This window comes from Peromyscus leucopus, chromosome X, assembly GCF_004664715.2.
Source record: "Peromyscus leucopus breed LL Stock chromosome X, UCI_PerLeu_2.1, whole genome shotgun sequence".
Classification (NCBI taxonomy): domain Eukaryota; kingdom Metazoa; phylum Chordata; class Mammalia; order Rodentia; family Cricetidae; genus Peromyscus; species Peromyscus leucopus.
Window position 1 is genome coordinate 35274021 of NC_051083.1, and position 14878 is coordinate 35288898.

The following is a 14878-nucleotide window of genomic DNA, read 5'->3' on the forward strand; positions in this document are numbered from 1 at the left end:
TCATTTCTCTCCTTTCTTGTTTCCCTCTAAATCCTTCCACATAGTAAATGTACTATGTACTTGTTGAAAATATACCTCTTCTCCCTCCTCTTTCTCTTTCTCTCTTGATGTGAACTCAGGGCAGGCCTCAGACTCAACATCTTCCTGCCTTAACCTGATGAGTGCTGGGATTACAGGCATGCATCACCATGCCCAGCTTGAATGCATCTCTTAATATTATCCAACTTAGTGTCCTTCCAAATTTTGTTCACACTCAATCTGCTTATTTTGCTTTCCTGTAGCAAATTGCCTTTGCCATTTACTGTGAAATCTGTGGCATATTTTCTTCTAATATGCATCTTTCCTATTCTAATTGTTATGTCAGTTTCTACATCTCCTCTCAATTGGATTTCAGTTGTGTGCCTTCATTTTGAATGTAAATATTCATCCCTATTGCTTATGAAACTCGAAAAATAATTTTAATTCAGAGAATTGTTTTGAATTCATTAGTAATTATGATTTATATAGGTATTACTATAACTTGAACTGTCTAAAATTTTCAAAAAAGCATTAGAATGGGTACATACAAATTAAATAACCCATCCACACAAATAAGATTGGTGATATATTAATACATAATACCACCTGGACATGACATACTTGTTTCACAATTTTCAGTGGCTCACAGAATACAGTGGTTAAAGCAAAATGTTTTACTTTGCCTCATGACTATCATTATCATTTCTTATTTTTAGTTGGAATCTCCTTCTTTCATCTTTTAGTCTTCAGTCTGGCTGTCTCTCTGTGTGGGTATGACTTCCTATAGGAAGCTTTCTCTTCATCTTCTATTGTGCTATCTCAGTGAAACTGTTTAAGTATTACAAGAGTAGCCAGAGTCTGCATATATTGCCCATTGTTTGATGCTGACTTCCAAGCTGGTGGGGAGACCCTCTCATCACCCAGATAACCTTGAATGAAAAAGGAAGAAGATTCAATTAAAGATTTTCTAAATAATAAGTAATAGAATGCATATTAAAAGTACCTGAGGATTTTGAAAAAAGGGTTGTGTTTGTTATTTGGATTTGTACTTTACACTATTATAAGTCTCATAGGGAGCAGAACGTCTCAATAGCAACTAAGCAACTAAAAATGAAATCCCCAAATATGGGCGAGATATTGGAAAATCCAGGACCCTACTTAATGCTGAAGAGCTCTCATGAAAACTCCAGCTCATCGGACTCCAAGGTTCTTGGCCAGAGTGCATATCTTCATGAGGTGAGATACCCCAGGAGATTTTCAGAGATATTTAAGACATAATTTAAAGGACTATTGAGATTTTCAGTAAGTATGTGGAACTAGATCCAGCAGAATCCATAACATTGCTCATATGACTCCCTTTGAACAGTTATTTCATTTTTTAATAAGATTCTCCACGTATGTGTCTGATGAGATAGAGAAGTCTCAGTTTCAACTATGTCTAATTTTTGACTCTTAGCTTCTTAGCACTGAGTTTTGTGTTGCTTTTTAATTATGCTTGGCATTTTTTTCATCAAATACTATCATGAATATATCAGGTGTATAATATATAGCTGTTACATATGTGAATGAATGAGGTCACACATTATTTGGAGTTGGAATCAATCTAGGCTTATTGTCTTAAGACAGAAAAGATGGCAGTTCCCAGCAGTCTGCCAGCAGGGGAGAGACCTGCCTGCAGGCTGCACCAGCACCACCCACTGGATTCTGTTCCACCAAGACTCACTCCACCACCCAACCCCACCCATCTCATTATCCTCCCTGTGGCCAGGCCTCCAGGCAACTTCAGCAGACTCCCTAGGCACAGGCACAACCCACTCCACTTGGAAGAACAGGTATGTGACTGGGCTCCCAGATGAACTGCCCCAACCTCCAGACCCTAAACCCCAGGACACATCCTAGACTCCTGCCCTACTCATCTCAAGCCCAACAAGGCTGCTGGGCCCCACCCCAAACGCTAGCAGAACTCTACTTCTCTGGTGTAGTCCCCAGCAGCTGGCCAGCAGGTGAGAGATCTGTCTGCAGGTTGCACCACCACCACTACCACCACCACCACCACCACCACCACCACCACCACCACCACCACCACAGCAACCCAATGGATTCTGTTCCACCAAGACCCACTCTGCTGCCCAACCCTACCCATCTCCTCCTCTTCTTCCTCATGGCCAGCCCTCCCCTGCCACCCCAGCAGACTCCATAGGCACAGGTACAGCCCACATTAGTTAGAAGAATGGACTCCAGAGGCACAGGTACAACAAACATCATTCAGAAGAACAGGAAAATATGCTGGATCTAGGCACCCTAACCCCCTCAAACCTCAGCTGAGACAACCCTACTGGACCTGAAAAGCAGCCAATCACCAGAACCCTTGGCCATTTATGCCAGAAGACAATAAAGGAAACAGATAAGAAAGGAACAAAACACCCATCCAACAAAGACAACACAAGAGTCAACATCTGTACCTGTAATCATCCCAAAACCAGATGTGTAAATGCCAGTGTAAGAATACATTCAGCAACAAAAAGGACAATATGGTACTACCAGAACCTAGTGATCCTACAATAGCAAAACATGAACATTCTAACCCAGCTGAAGCACAAGAAAATGACCTTAAAACAACTTTATGAAGATAATAGAGGCCCTTAAAGAGGGAATGAAAAAAAAATCCCTTAAAGAAATTGAGGAAAAGACAAACAAAAAAACTGGAAGAAATCAATAAATCCCTTAAAGAAAGCCAAGAAAAAAATAACCAAACAGGTAAAGGAAATGGTTGAAGACTTGATAATTGAAATAGAAGCAATAAAGAAAACACAAACTAAGAGAATTCTGGAAATGGAAAATCTACATTTTCCAGATTCTGAACAGGAACTACAGATGTACAAGAAATGAAAGAGGGAATCTCAGACACTGAAGATATCATAGAGGAAATAGATTAATCGATCAAAGAAAATGTTAAATCCAATAAATTCCTAACACAAAGCATCCAGGAAATCTAGGACACTAGGAAAAGACCAAACTTAAGAATAATAGGAATAGAAGAAGCAGAATAATTCCAGCTCAAAGGCACAGAAAATATATTTAACAAAATTGTAGAAGAAAAATTTCCCAACCTAAAGAAGGACATGCCTATAAAAGTACAAGAAGCTTCCAGAACACCAAATAGACTGGACCAAAAAAGTCCTCTCACCAAATAATAATCAAAAACACTAAAGATACAGAATAAAGAAAGAATATTAATAACTGCAAAGGAAAAAGGCCATGTAACATATAAAGGCAGACCTATCAGAATGACACCCAACTTTTCAATGGAGCATATAAAAGTCAGAAAAGTCCTGGACAGACATTTTGCAGACACCAAGAAACCATGGATGACAGCCCAAACTACTATATATACCCAGCATAATTTTCAATCACCATAGATGGAGAAAACAAGACATTTCATGACAATTTTTAACCATATTTAAACGATACCTATCCATAAATCCAGCCTTTCAGAAAGTATTAGAAGAAAAACTCCAACCCAAGGAAGTTAGCTGCACCCATAAAAACACAGGAAATAGATAATTTCACAACAAGCAAAACCCAAAGAAGGGAAACACACACACAAATATACACACACACACACACACACACACACACACACACACACACACAAAACCATTGCCACCACCAAAAAATAGGAGGATCACTGGTTATTAATATCTCTTAATATGAGTGGACTCAATTGGCCAATAAAAAGACACAGACTAACAGAATGAATACACAAGAAGCATATCTCAACTTCAAAAATAGACATTACCTCAGAGTAAAGGATTTGCAAAAACTTTTCCAAACAAATGGACCTGAGAAGCAAGTTGGTGTAGCTATCCTAATATCTAGCAAAATAAATTTCAAACTAAAATAAATCAAAAGAGATGGAGAAGAACATTTCACATTCATCACAGAAAAAATCCATCAAAATGAAGTCTCAATTCTGAAAATTTATGGCCCAAATACAAGGGCACCCACATTTGTAAAAGAGACATTATTAAAGGTTAAATCAGACATCAAAACCCATATACTAATAGTGGGAGACTTCAACATGCCTCTCTCACCAATGGACAGGTTTGCCAGACAGAAACTTAACAGAGAAATAAGGGAACTAACAGATGTTATGACTTAAATGGACTTAACAGACATCTGCAGAACATTTCACCCAGACATAAAAGAGTATACCATCCTCTAGCACCACATACTCAGTCACAAAGCGAATCTCAACAAATACAAAAAGATTGGAATAACCCCCTATATCTTATCAGATCACCATGGGTAAGAGTTCAAAAACAACACAAACTATATAAAGCCTACAAATTCATGGAAACTGAACAACTCTCAACTGACCACTGGGTTAAGGAAGAAATAAACTGAAGACTTCATAGAATTCAATAAAAATGAACTCACATCATACCCAAACTTATGGGACACTATGAAAGCAGTGTAAAGAGGAGCATTCATAGCACTAAGTGCCTACATAAAGAATTTGGAGAAATCTCACACTAGTGACTTAACAGCACATCTGAAAGCTCTAGAACAAAAAGAAGCAAACTCACCCAGGAGGAGTAGATGGCAGGAAAAACTCAGGGCCATATTCAATAAAATACAACCAAAGAGAACAATACAAAGAATCAGTAAAACAAAGAGTAGGTTCTTTGAGAAAATCAACATGATAGACAAACCCTTATCCAAACTAACCAAAAGGCAGAGGGAGAATGTCTAAATTAACAAAATCAGAAATGAAAAGGGAGACAAAACAATAGACACTGAGGAAATCCAGAGAATCATTAAGTCATACTTCAAAAACCTGTACTCCAAACACATCGAAAAATCTAAAAGATATGGACAATTTTCTTGGTAGGTACCACATATCAAAATGAAATCAAGACCATATGAACAATTTAAATAGATCAATAACCCCTAAGGAATAGAAAGAATCATTAAAAGTCTCCCAATCAAAAAAAAAAAAAAAGAAAGAAAAGAAAAAAGAAAAAGAAAAGAAGCCCAGAGCCAGAAAGTTTCAATGCAGAATTCTACCAGAATGTCAAAAAGCTAATACCAATACTCCTTAAATTTTTCTACACAACAAGAAGAGAAGGAGCATTGCCATTTTTGTTATGATGCTATAGTTACCCTGATACCCAAACCACACAAAGGTGCAACAAAGACAGAGAATTATAGACCATCTCCCTCATGAACACTTATGAAAATACTCAATAAAATAGTGGCAAAATGAGTGTGGTGGTATCGTGTATTCTAATAAATTTATCTGGGGTCAGAGAACAGACAGCCACTAGATACAAAGGCTAGAAAATGGTGGCACTCACACCTTTAATCCTAGCATTCCAGAGATAGAAATCCCTCTGGATCTCTGTGAGTTCAAGGCCACATTGGAAATAGCCAAGCATGGTGACACGCCTTTAATCCCAGAGAGCCAGCCTTTAATCCCAGGGAGTGGTGGTAGAAAAGAGAAAGATATATAAGGCGTGAGGACCAGAAACTAGAGGCATTTGGCTGGTTAGGCATTTTGGCCTGGTTAAGCATGTGGCTGGTTAAGCATTCAGGCTTTTGAGCAGTAATTCAGCTGAGACCCATTCCGGATGAGGACTCAGAGGCCTCCAGTCTGAGGAGACAAGACCAGCTGAGGATCCGGCGAGGTGAGATAGCTGTGGCTTGTCCTGTCTCTCTGATCTACCAGCATGGACCCCAATAACTCGGCTCGGGTTTGATTTTATTAATAAGAACTTTTAAGATTTCTGCTACATCTGGCGCCCAACGTTTGTGTTACGAATTCATGAAAAAGCTGTTTGCCTGTGGCCTTGTGAGCCCCAGCTCAGGCCCAAGCTACACTCAGGTGGTTGTGGTGGCACACACCAGTAGGATTTGCTGAAGGAGACAGAGGCAGGAGGATCCCGAGTTTGAGCCGGCCTAGGAGGCTTGGGAGAAGCTTTGGCCCAGACTGAGCCACAAACAGTGGTGGGACCATGGAAGCAGTGGCTACTGCTCCACGTTGCCAGCTCCTTCTCATCCTGTTGGTGACTGTCGTGATGCTGCTACCTGGGACGAAGGGTTTACTGCTGCTGGTTCAGAGAAGAATTGCCAGGACCATCGTGTTACAAGAAAGCATCAGCAAAGGTCAGTTTGGAAAAGTTTGGCAAGACAAATGGTGGGGAGAAATTGTTGTGAAGATTTTCTGTTCTAGGGTAGAATGTTCATGGTTCCTAGAGACAGACATTTATCAGACTGCGATTGCTCCAAACCACAGAGGAGGAAAAAAAAAAAAAAAAAAAAAAAAAAGCCGCAGGAAACCATGACTATGTCTAACAGTGACTTTGAAATCTTCAAAAAGATGACAAGATCCTACAATGATGATTCCACATGGACTATGATAAAGCCATTAAGCCGATTAACACCATGGAAAAATCGACTTTGGACTACAAACTGATCAGAACAATTTCGAGAGGACTAGTTGAGAAGATCCAGCCTGACAGACTACTCAAACAAGGACTTGAAACAAGCCCTGAACTTTCCTTTTATGCAGAGACTGGACAAATGATACAGGACTTGACAATTAACCCAAAAATTTTCTTTTCAAGATTCCCTAAAGATATCTTCACCCCAGGAAAGCAAAAAGAAAAAGAGAATATAGATATGAGATAGATCATCGAATCTACTCTGAGGAAAAAGATAAAGAAATAATAGGATAAATAGGTAGATCACTGAATCTACACTGAAGAAAAAGGGGAAGATATAAAAATGACAAAAGGTAGACTACTGAATTTATTATGAAAAAGAAAAAAGAAAATATGGATATGATAAGATAGAAAGGGAGATTATGGAATCTACTTTTAAAAAGGAACTACTTGTTTTAAATAAGATAAGTAATGAAAATTTTTTGGTCTGAGTTTATCAGATGTTACTGGACTGGACATTGTTAATTTATATAATGGAGTTTTTATCTGAATCGGTCAAATGTTAATGGACTAGACATCGTTAATGTAATTTTTGTCTGTATATATTGTATATTATTAGATAGTTTTTCTTGTATTAGTTATAAGCTTTTTTAATTTTAGACAAAAAGAGAGGAAATGTGGTGGTATCGTGTATTCTAATAAATTTATCTGGGGTCAGAGAACAGACAGCCACTAGATACAAAGGCTAGAAAATGGTGGCACTCACACCTTTAATCCTAGCATTCCAGAGATAGAAATCCCTCTGGATCTCTGTGAGTTCAAGGCCACATTGGAAATAGCCAAGCATGGTGACACGCCTTTAATCCCAGAGAGCCAGCCTTTAATCCCAGGGAGTGGTGGTAGAAAAGAGAAAGATATATAAGGCGTGAGGACCAGAAACTAGAGGCATTTGGCTGGTTAGGCATTTTGGCCTGGTTAAGCATGTGGCTGGTTAAGCATTCAGGCTTTTGAGCAGTAATTCAGCTGAGACCCATTCCGGATGAGGACTCAGAGGCCTCCAGTCTGAGGAGACAAGACCAGCTGAGGATCCGGCGAGGTGAGATAGCTGTGGCTTGTCCTGTCTCTCTGATCTACCAGCATGGACCCCAATAACTCGGCTCGGGTTTGATTTTATTAAAAAGAATTTTGAAGATTCCTGCTACAAATGAGTCCAAGAACACATCAAAAAAATCATCCACCATGATCAAGTCGGCTTTATCCCAGAGATGTAGGAATCATTCAACATACAAAAATCTGTCAATATAATCTACCATATAAAAAAATTGAAAAAAAAAAAACATGATCATCTCATTAGATGCTGAAAAAAATGTCAACAAAAATCTAACACCCTTTCATGTTAAAGATCTTGGAGAGATCAGGGATACAAGGAACATACCTAATACGAGCAATATATAGCAAGCCAACAGCCAACATCAAATTAAATGGAGAGAAATTCAAAGTGATTCCATTAAAATCAGGAACAAGACAAGGCTCCCACTCTCTACATTTCTATTTAATATAGAATTCAAAGTTCTAGTTAGAGCAACAAGACAACAAAAGGAGATCAATTTGGAAAGTAAGAAGTCAAACTTTGATTATTTGCAGATGATATGATAGTGTACATAAGTGACCCCAAAAATTCTACCAGGGAACTCCTACAGCTGATAAACACTTTCAGTGATGTGACTGGATACAAGATTAACTCAAAAAAATCAGTAGCCCTCCTATATACAAATGATAAATGGGCTGATAAAGAAATCAGAGAAACATCACCCTTTACAATAGCCACAAATAATATAAAATATCTTGGGGTAACTCTAACCAAACAAGTGAAAGACCTGTGTGACAAGAACTTTAAGTCTTTGAAGAAAGAAATTGGAGAAGATATCAGAAAATGGAATGATCTTCCATGCTCATGGATAGGTAGGATTAACACAGCAAAAATGGCAGTCTTACCAAAAGCAATCTTCAGGTTCAATGTAATCCTCATCAAAATCCCAACACAATTCTTCACAGACATTGAAAGAACAATATTCAACTTCATATGGAAAAAAATCCCAGTATAGCTAAGACAATCCTGTAGAATAAAGGAACTTCCAGAGGTATCACCATCTCTGACTTCAAGTTCTACTATAGAGCTATAGTAATAAAAACAGCATGGCATTGGCAGAAAAACAGACAGGTGGATTAATGGAATCGAATTCAAGACTCTGACATAAATCCACAAACTTATGAACACCTGATTTTTAACAAAAAAAACAAAATTATACAATGGAAAAAGGAAGCTTCTCCAGCAAATGGTGCTGGCATAACTGGATGTTAACATGTAGAAGAATGCAAATAGATCCATATCTATTGCCCTGCACAAAACCCAAGTCCTAGTGGATTAAACACCTCAACATAAATTCAGTTACACTGAGCTTGATAGAAGAGAAAGTGGGAACTATCCTTGACTGCATTGGCACAGGAGACAACTTCATGAATATAATACCAGTATCACAGACACTAAGGTCAACAATTAATAAATGGGACCTCCTGAAACTGAGAAGCTTCTGTAAGGCAAAGGACACTATCAATAGGACAAAACAGTAGCCTACAGAATGGGAGAAGATCTTCACTAATCCCACATCTGACAGAGGGCTGATTTCCAAAATATATAAAGAACTCAAGAAACTAGACATCAAAATACCAAATAACCCAATTAAAAATGGGGTACAGATCTAAACAGAGAATTCTCAACGGATCTCAAATGGGTGAGAGATGCTTAAAGAGCATGACATATTGGCGAGAAAGAGGAGGGATTGTATGAGCGAGAATTGTTGAGACCATGATTGGCAAAAGCACAGGGACAAATAGCCAAACTAGTGGAAACACATGGACTATGGACCAATAGCTGAGGAGTCCCCAACTGGATCAGGCCCTCTGGATAAGTGAGACAGTTGATTAGCTTGAACTGTTTGGGAGGCACCCAGGCAGTGGGACCGGGACCTGTCCTTAGTGCATGAACTGGCTGTTTGGAACCTGGGGCCTATGCAGTGACACTTTGCTCAGCCTAGATGAAGGAAGGAGGGGACTGGACCTGCCTCGACTGAATTTACCAGGCTGAGCTGAATCCCCAAGGGAGTTCTTGCCCTGGAGGAGATGGGAATGTGGGGTGAGCTGAGAGGAGGGCGGGGGAGGGGGCAGGAGGAGGGAGGACAGGGGAATCTGTGGCTGATATGTAAAATTAAATTAAATTATAAAATAAAAAAGTTAAAATAAAAAAAGAGCATGGCATAAAGTTGGGGGTTCTGAAAAAAAATTGTTCAACAAGCTTAGCCATTAGGGAAATGCAAATCAAAACCACTCTGAGAAACCATCTTACACCTAACAGAATGCATAAAGAAAATGTGATATATCTACACAATGGAGTATTACTCAGCGGTTAAAAAAAAAGCAATAACATCATGAAATTTGCAGGCAAATGGATGGAACTAGAAACAAGATTAGTGACATGGCAGACTAAGAAAGGAATGTGTATGTTTTTTCACGACTTGCCTCACTAAAAAAGGGGAAAGGGTACTTTTTAGATCTATAAGTTTTCTACCTACATATACAAAACTATTTGTGACTGTTAAGGCAAACAGAATTTATGTGTGTATATTTTATGCTCCAGGGCCTTATCTCTATCCTAAAGATGCTTTGTTCATGAGAAAAAGGTGCATTTTGTTATATTTCTCCTAGCATGCAAGGGTTTTAAGAAAAGATGAAAAGTGATAGAAATGAATATCTTAAGTTTTTCATTTTCCAAACATCACAACAGGAATATGCTTGAATCCCAAACTCTTAAAGGTGCCTCAGCAATGGTCTCATTTCCAAACAGACTTGCTCTCTGTGCTGAGCACTGAGGTTGGAAGACAGCCCTATTCATAGGTCATGGCTTTGATGATAGGACAGAAGAAGGGCACTTTCCACAGAAAACCAGCTTGCTGCTACTAATGAGAATGACCAGGTCTTCACAGCTGCCAAGTGGTAATAGCTGTGGCTTCCTCTTAACCGTACAAATGGAGGATTTCTGGAAAACTCTAATGGATTATGAAGCAGTTCATTTGCCACTGCTGTAGTCACTGAAGGCTTCCAAATTTTCTGTGGGTGTCAGAGCTTCTGTTTCTTAGTGTTGGAGAAGAGAATGTTTTGTTGTTTTTCAGAAGTAGTTTTTGTGGGGGGTTTCTGAATACAATAGGAAGAAAAGAAAATTTCTCATCATGCGTGTTCAAGAATTCCCATGTTTTCCAGGGGTTGGGTAGCTGGTTCCTTGGTAATGCTTAGCTATCTAAGTTTAAGTAACTTACTGATTTTTCTGTGTGTCTTCATATATTCATGCATCCATTAAGTAGTTGCTAACACATACTCTATCAAAGGACTTCAGGATCTCAAGGTGTATTACACATACCCCTTACCTCACTCTACTTTGAAGTCCAGGGAGCAAGAAAGATGGGTGCTTTATATATAGCACAGGAAAATGAATGAAAATGAATTGCTGATAAAAAAAAAAGTGCCATGAAAATGCCAAAATGGAAGAGTTACTTTAAGAAAGCCTTGTGAAAGACTAAGTATGAAGGTTATGATATAACTAAATGTTTTCTGATTGGATTTGAGGCTTGCTCCACAGGTGGGAATTTCATACCTGGTACTGTAATCCTGGTCAAATACCCATGGCTGAAGAGATCATCGGCTCCATGGTATAACCTGCTATCATTATTTTGCTGAATGGCCATGTTGTCAAATTGCCCTCTAAATATTTGTATTTATGTACATAGACCTTGGCTATTCTTGGCCTCAGAGAAACTTCTTTTCTGCAGTGGGCAACAATTAATTCAGAGAATCACAACTGATCCGTGTGCTGAGAGTAAGAGACTGTGTGCTCAACACTATATGGGACAGCTACATTAACTCCAGGGAACATAAGGAATAGAAGGTGAAAAGAATGTAAGAGCTGAAGAATGGGGAAAGGTGTAGACGTGGCATGGCTTATCCCAACCAAGAACCCACAGAAGCTGTGGTTACCTGCACAGAATCACAATATTAAGCCAGCCAAAATCCCAGCATAGATAGGTAAGTGGTCTCCATGCCCCACCCATTGCTGAGGAGCTATTGGCAGTGAACAGTTGCTGGCAAATGGAGAATTCTTTTTTGAAGATGTGACTGCCGGTAAGTTTCAGGTGCTACAGTGGATGGTCCTATACCCATGCACATGTGGGCAGCAGTAACCATACTTATTGGGTTATCAAAAAAAGACATGAATTTGCAGGGGATATGCAGGGATGATATGGGGGAGTTGGAGAGGTAAAATGGAGGAATATCTATGATTCTATTTTATTGTATACATATATGAAATTCTCAAAAAAATAATAAAGTCTGTGTATGAAAGGTAGAAAGGATAGAAAGATAGATGGGTTTAAATTTGAAAGTGAGAGGTGACTGGTAGTACAGTTTATGGAGGAACATACAGTAATTGGTTTGACTAATGTGCAGATTCAGTGCTATGCTGGACTGGCCACCAGAACCCATTACATATATTTAGTCCCATATTTGTGTTTGTTGGTGTCATGTTGGCAGCTTAAAACCAACTAGAGTGGAAGTATTTATACTAGGAAAATCAGTAAAGGATACAAATCAGTTTCTTTTTATTTGCTTTACCCTTGTTTGTTCTTTGAAAACTTTTTAAGAGTGCATAACTGGATATACTGGATGATTATTCCTCTTTGTTCCAATCTCCCTGAATGTATACCTTTGCCCAGAGACTTTGAAGTTCTTTCCAGAGAGCTAATTCTTTGACACAAAGGGTTTGCTTGGGTGAGTTGCTTTGACTAATGACTAATGGGATGTCAGAAGATGTGATGAGAGCACATGTTTCATGTGTGCTTTGCTAATAAGGTGTGTGCCTTGGCTTCCCCTTACCATGAGTAGGATATTTTCTGGCCATCTTGATATTTCCAGAAGAACAAGAGATGAATAAAGAAGAGGTGAACCAAAAGCAGAGAGTCAAGCCTAGGGAAACTCATCCAAGATCAGCAGCACCCAGAAACGCATGTGTGGGCCGGAAATAAAGGTTTATGTTAGTGTAAGATTGAAGTTTCATGGTAATGTATGTAGCAAAAGCTAATGAACTGTTGTCTCTTCCTTATGCTGCTATAACAAATTACCACAAACTTACTGGCTTAAACAATGCAAACTTTAAAATTCTCTCACTCCAAAGATCACAAGTTCCAGATGAATCTTCTATGGCTAAAATCAAAAGGTTGGCAGGGCTCCTTTTATTCTTGAGGTTCCAGGGAAGAATCTTTGCCATGCTACTTCCTAGAGGCTCCTGTCATTTCTTGATTTGTGGCTGCTTCACTGCAATCTCTCCATGTCACCACATTGCCTTTTGTTTCTGACCTCTGGTCTTCCTAGTCTAAGAACCTTTGTAATTACATTGGACCCTTTTATAAATTTTTCATCTTAAGCTTTTTAGCTATATCTGCAAAGTATCTTTTACTATTAAAGTAACATAGCCACAGATTTTGTGGATTCAGACCTAGAAATTGTTGGGTACCATTATTTAACCTGCCACATTAATATCACTGGAGAACAAAGTATAGATGCCAGAAGGTAAGCTGATAGGTGCTTTGAATTTCTACTCTGTGGAATCCATGATGGTTTTCACTAGAAGATGGATATATTTGTTTAAAAAATATTTTTGTGGCCTTGGGCAGAATGAATTGGATGCAGCAGAAACTAGAAGCTAGAAGCCAGAAAGAACATTAATCTAATAGGAAGTTAATGAGGGTCTGAAGCAAGGGCAGTGAAACTTAATACACAGAGACTTTCAGACTGAAGTGAATGTCAGTTGCCTATAATTGAAATAGGCAAGTCAAGTTAGAAGCTGGTCATGGTGGTTCATATCTACAACCCCAGTACTCAGGAAGCTGAGGCAGGGGGATTGTTGCAAGTTTGAGGCCAGCCTGAGCTACACAGCAAGCTCAAGGGAAACTTAGGCTGCAGGGTGAGTCCCTGTCTCTACCCCTGCCCCTTCAAAAAAAGGAAAAGTAAATCAAAAGAGAGGCCACAATTGGGATTGTATTGGGAGGGATATGAAGATTAGAATATATGAAAATTTTTAACATTGTTCTTAAGATGTTGGTAGGATATACACACTGCCTTTAGGCTATTACAGACTTTGGTTTGGTTAGCAGCCTTAATAATGTTAACACCTTCAGCATTTAACAGAGGATGGGAAGTTGTTATTCAGTGTTTCATAGAGGGTGAGAATGAGGTGAAAGATGGATGACTACCTTCTTTTCTCCCTCCCCATACCCTGGGCAAACCAACCCAGATGGGTGGTTTATAGCAGGAGAGTGCTCTGAGGACAGGTTCCTCAGATGCTCTGATCCCAGTCTGGGAAATGTTTTTCTCTCTTTTTCAGTTCAAGACTCCTTAAAGGTAGGTGTATGCCAATCAGCAGAGCAGATGAATGGCCCAAGTATCTTATGTACTTTGTACATATTTTGTTCCCTTTGTCTCTGTCTCTTGTCTGTCTCTGTCTCTGTCTCTGTCTCTGTCTCTGTCTCTCTCTCTCTCTCTCTCTCTCTCTCTCTCTCTCTCTCTCTCTCTGTCTGTTTGTCTTTCTCTCTCTCTCTTGATTTAATCCTTTGTTGACCCACAAAACTTTCCTAAATGCCTTTCCGACTACTGGTGGTTACCTCTCATTAGCACACCACTGTACTACTGTGTAATTCTGTAATTCTGATGACATTACTGAAAGGCAAGGAACTACAAGGGCATCTCATTTGGGTTGTCACATAGACACGATTTTAACTTCCACTGGGACTTTAACTCTGTTTTTTTTTCTAGTTTGTCTTCAATGACTCACCAGACCTACTGCCCACCTAAATATGCTATATCATATTATTTTATTTCTTTTGTATTTTCCATTTCTTCAAAAATAAGGGGCTGCAATGGATTCCTATTGTGACCAGCAAGCAATGCTGTTAACAGTGACGATGTTAAATGTTGCAAATAAATATCAGTTAGTGTGAGGATTGAAAAGGAGCCAAAAGATTTGTTTAGTAGCAGGGGAAAGCCAGCCATTCATTAATGACATTTAAGAATACAGCTTCAGTGGAGGCCTGCGTTAAAACTGACTGTAAAGAAGAAGCCAAAAGGAGGAAATGTAACTCTTCTGAGATGTTTCATGCTTAAAAGCAAATGAAGCAGTATGGTAGTTTATATGTGTAGTAAGATAGATGGAAGATTTCTTAAAGATAGCTGAGATAGTGTATTCATAACTGAAAATTTTAACTTATTTAATAGCCAGGGAAAATGGAGGACTAACTGTGAGTGAGATCTCTCAA

The 14878-nt window shown here is 38.9% G+C and overlaps 1 pseudogene; it reads left to right on the plus strand.

Moving 5' to 3' along the window:
* The first annotated feature begins 1143 nt into the window (after positions 1 to 1143).
* Positions 1144 to 14878, plus strand: part of LOC114695817 — a 143767-nt pseudogene continuing 130032 nt past the window's right edge.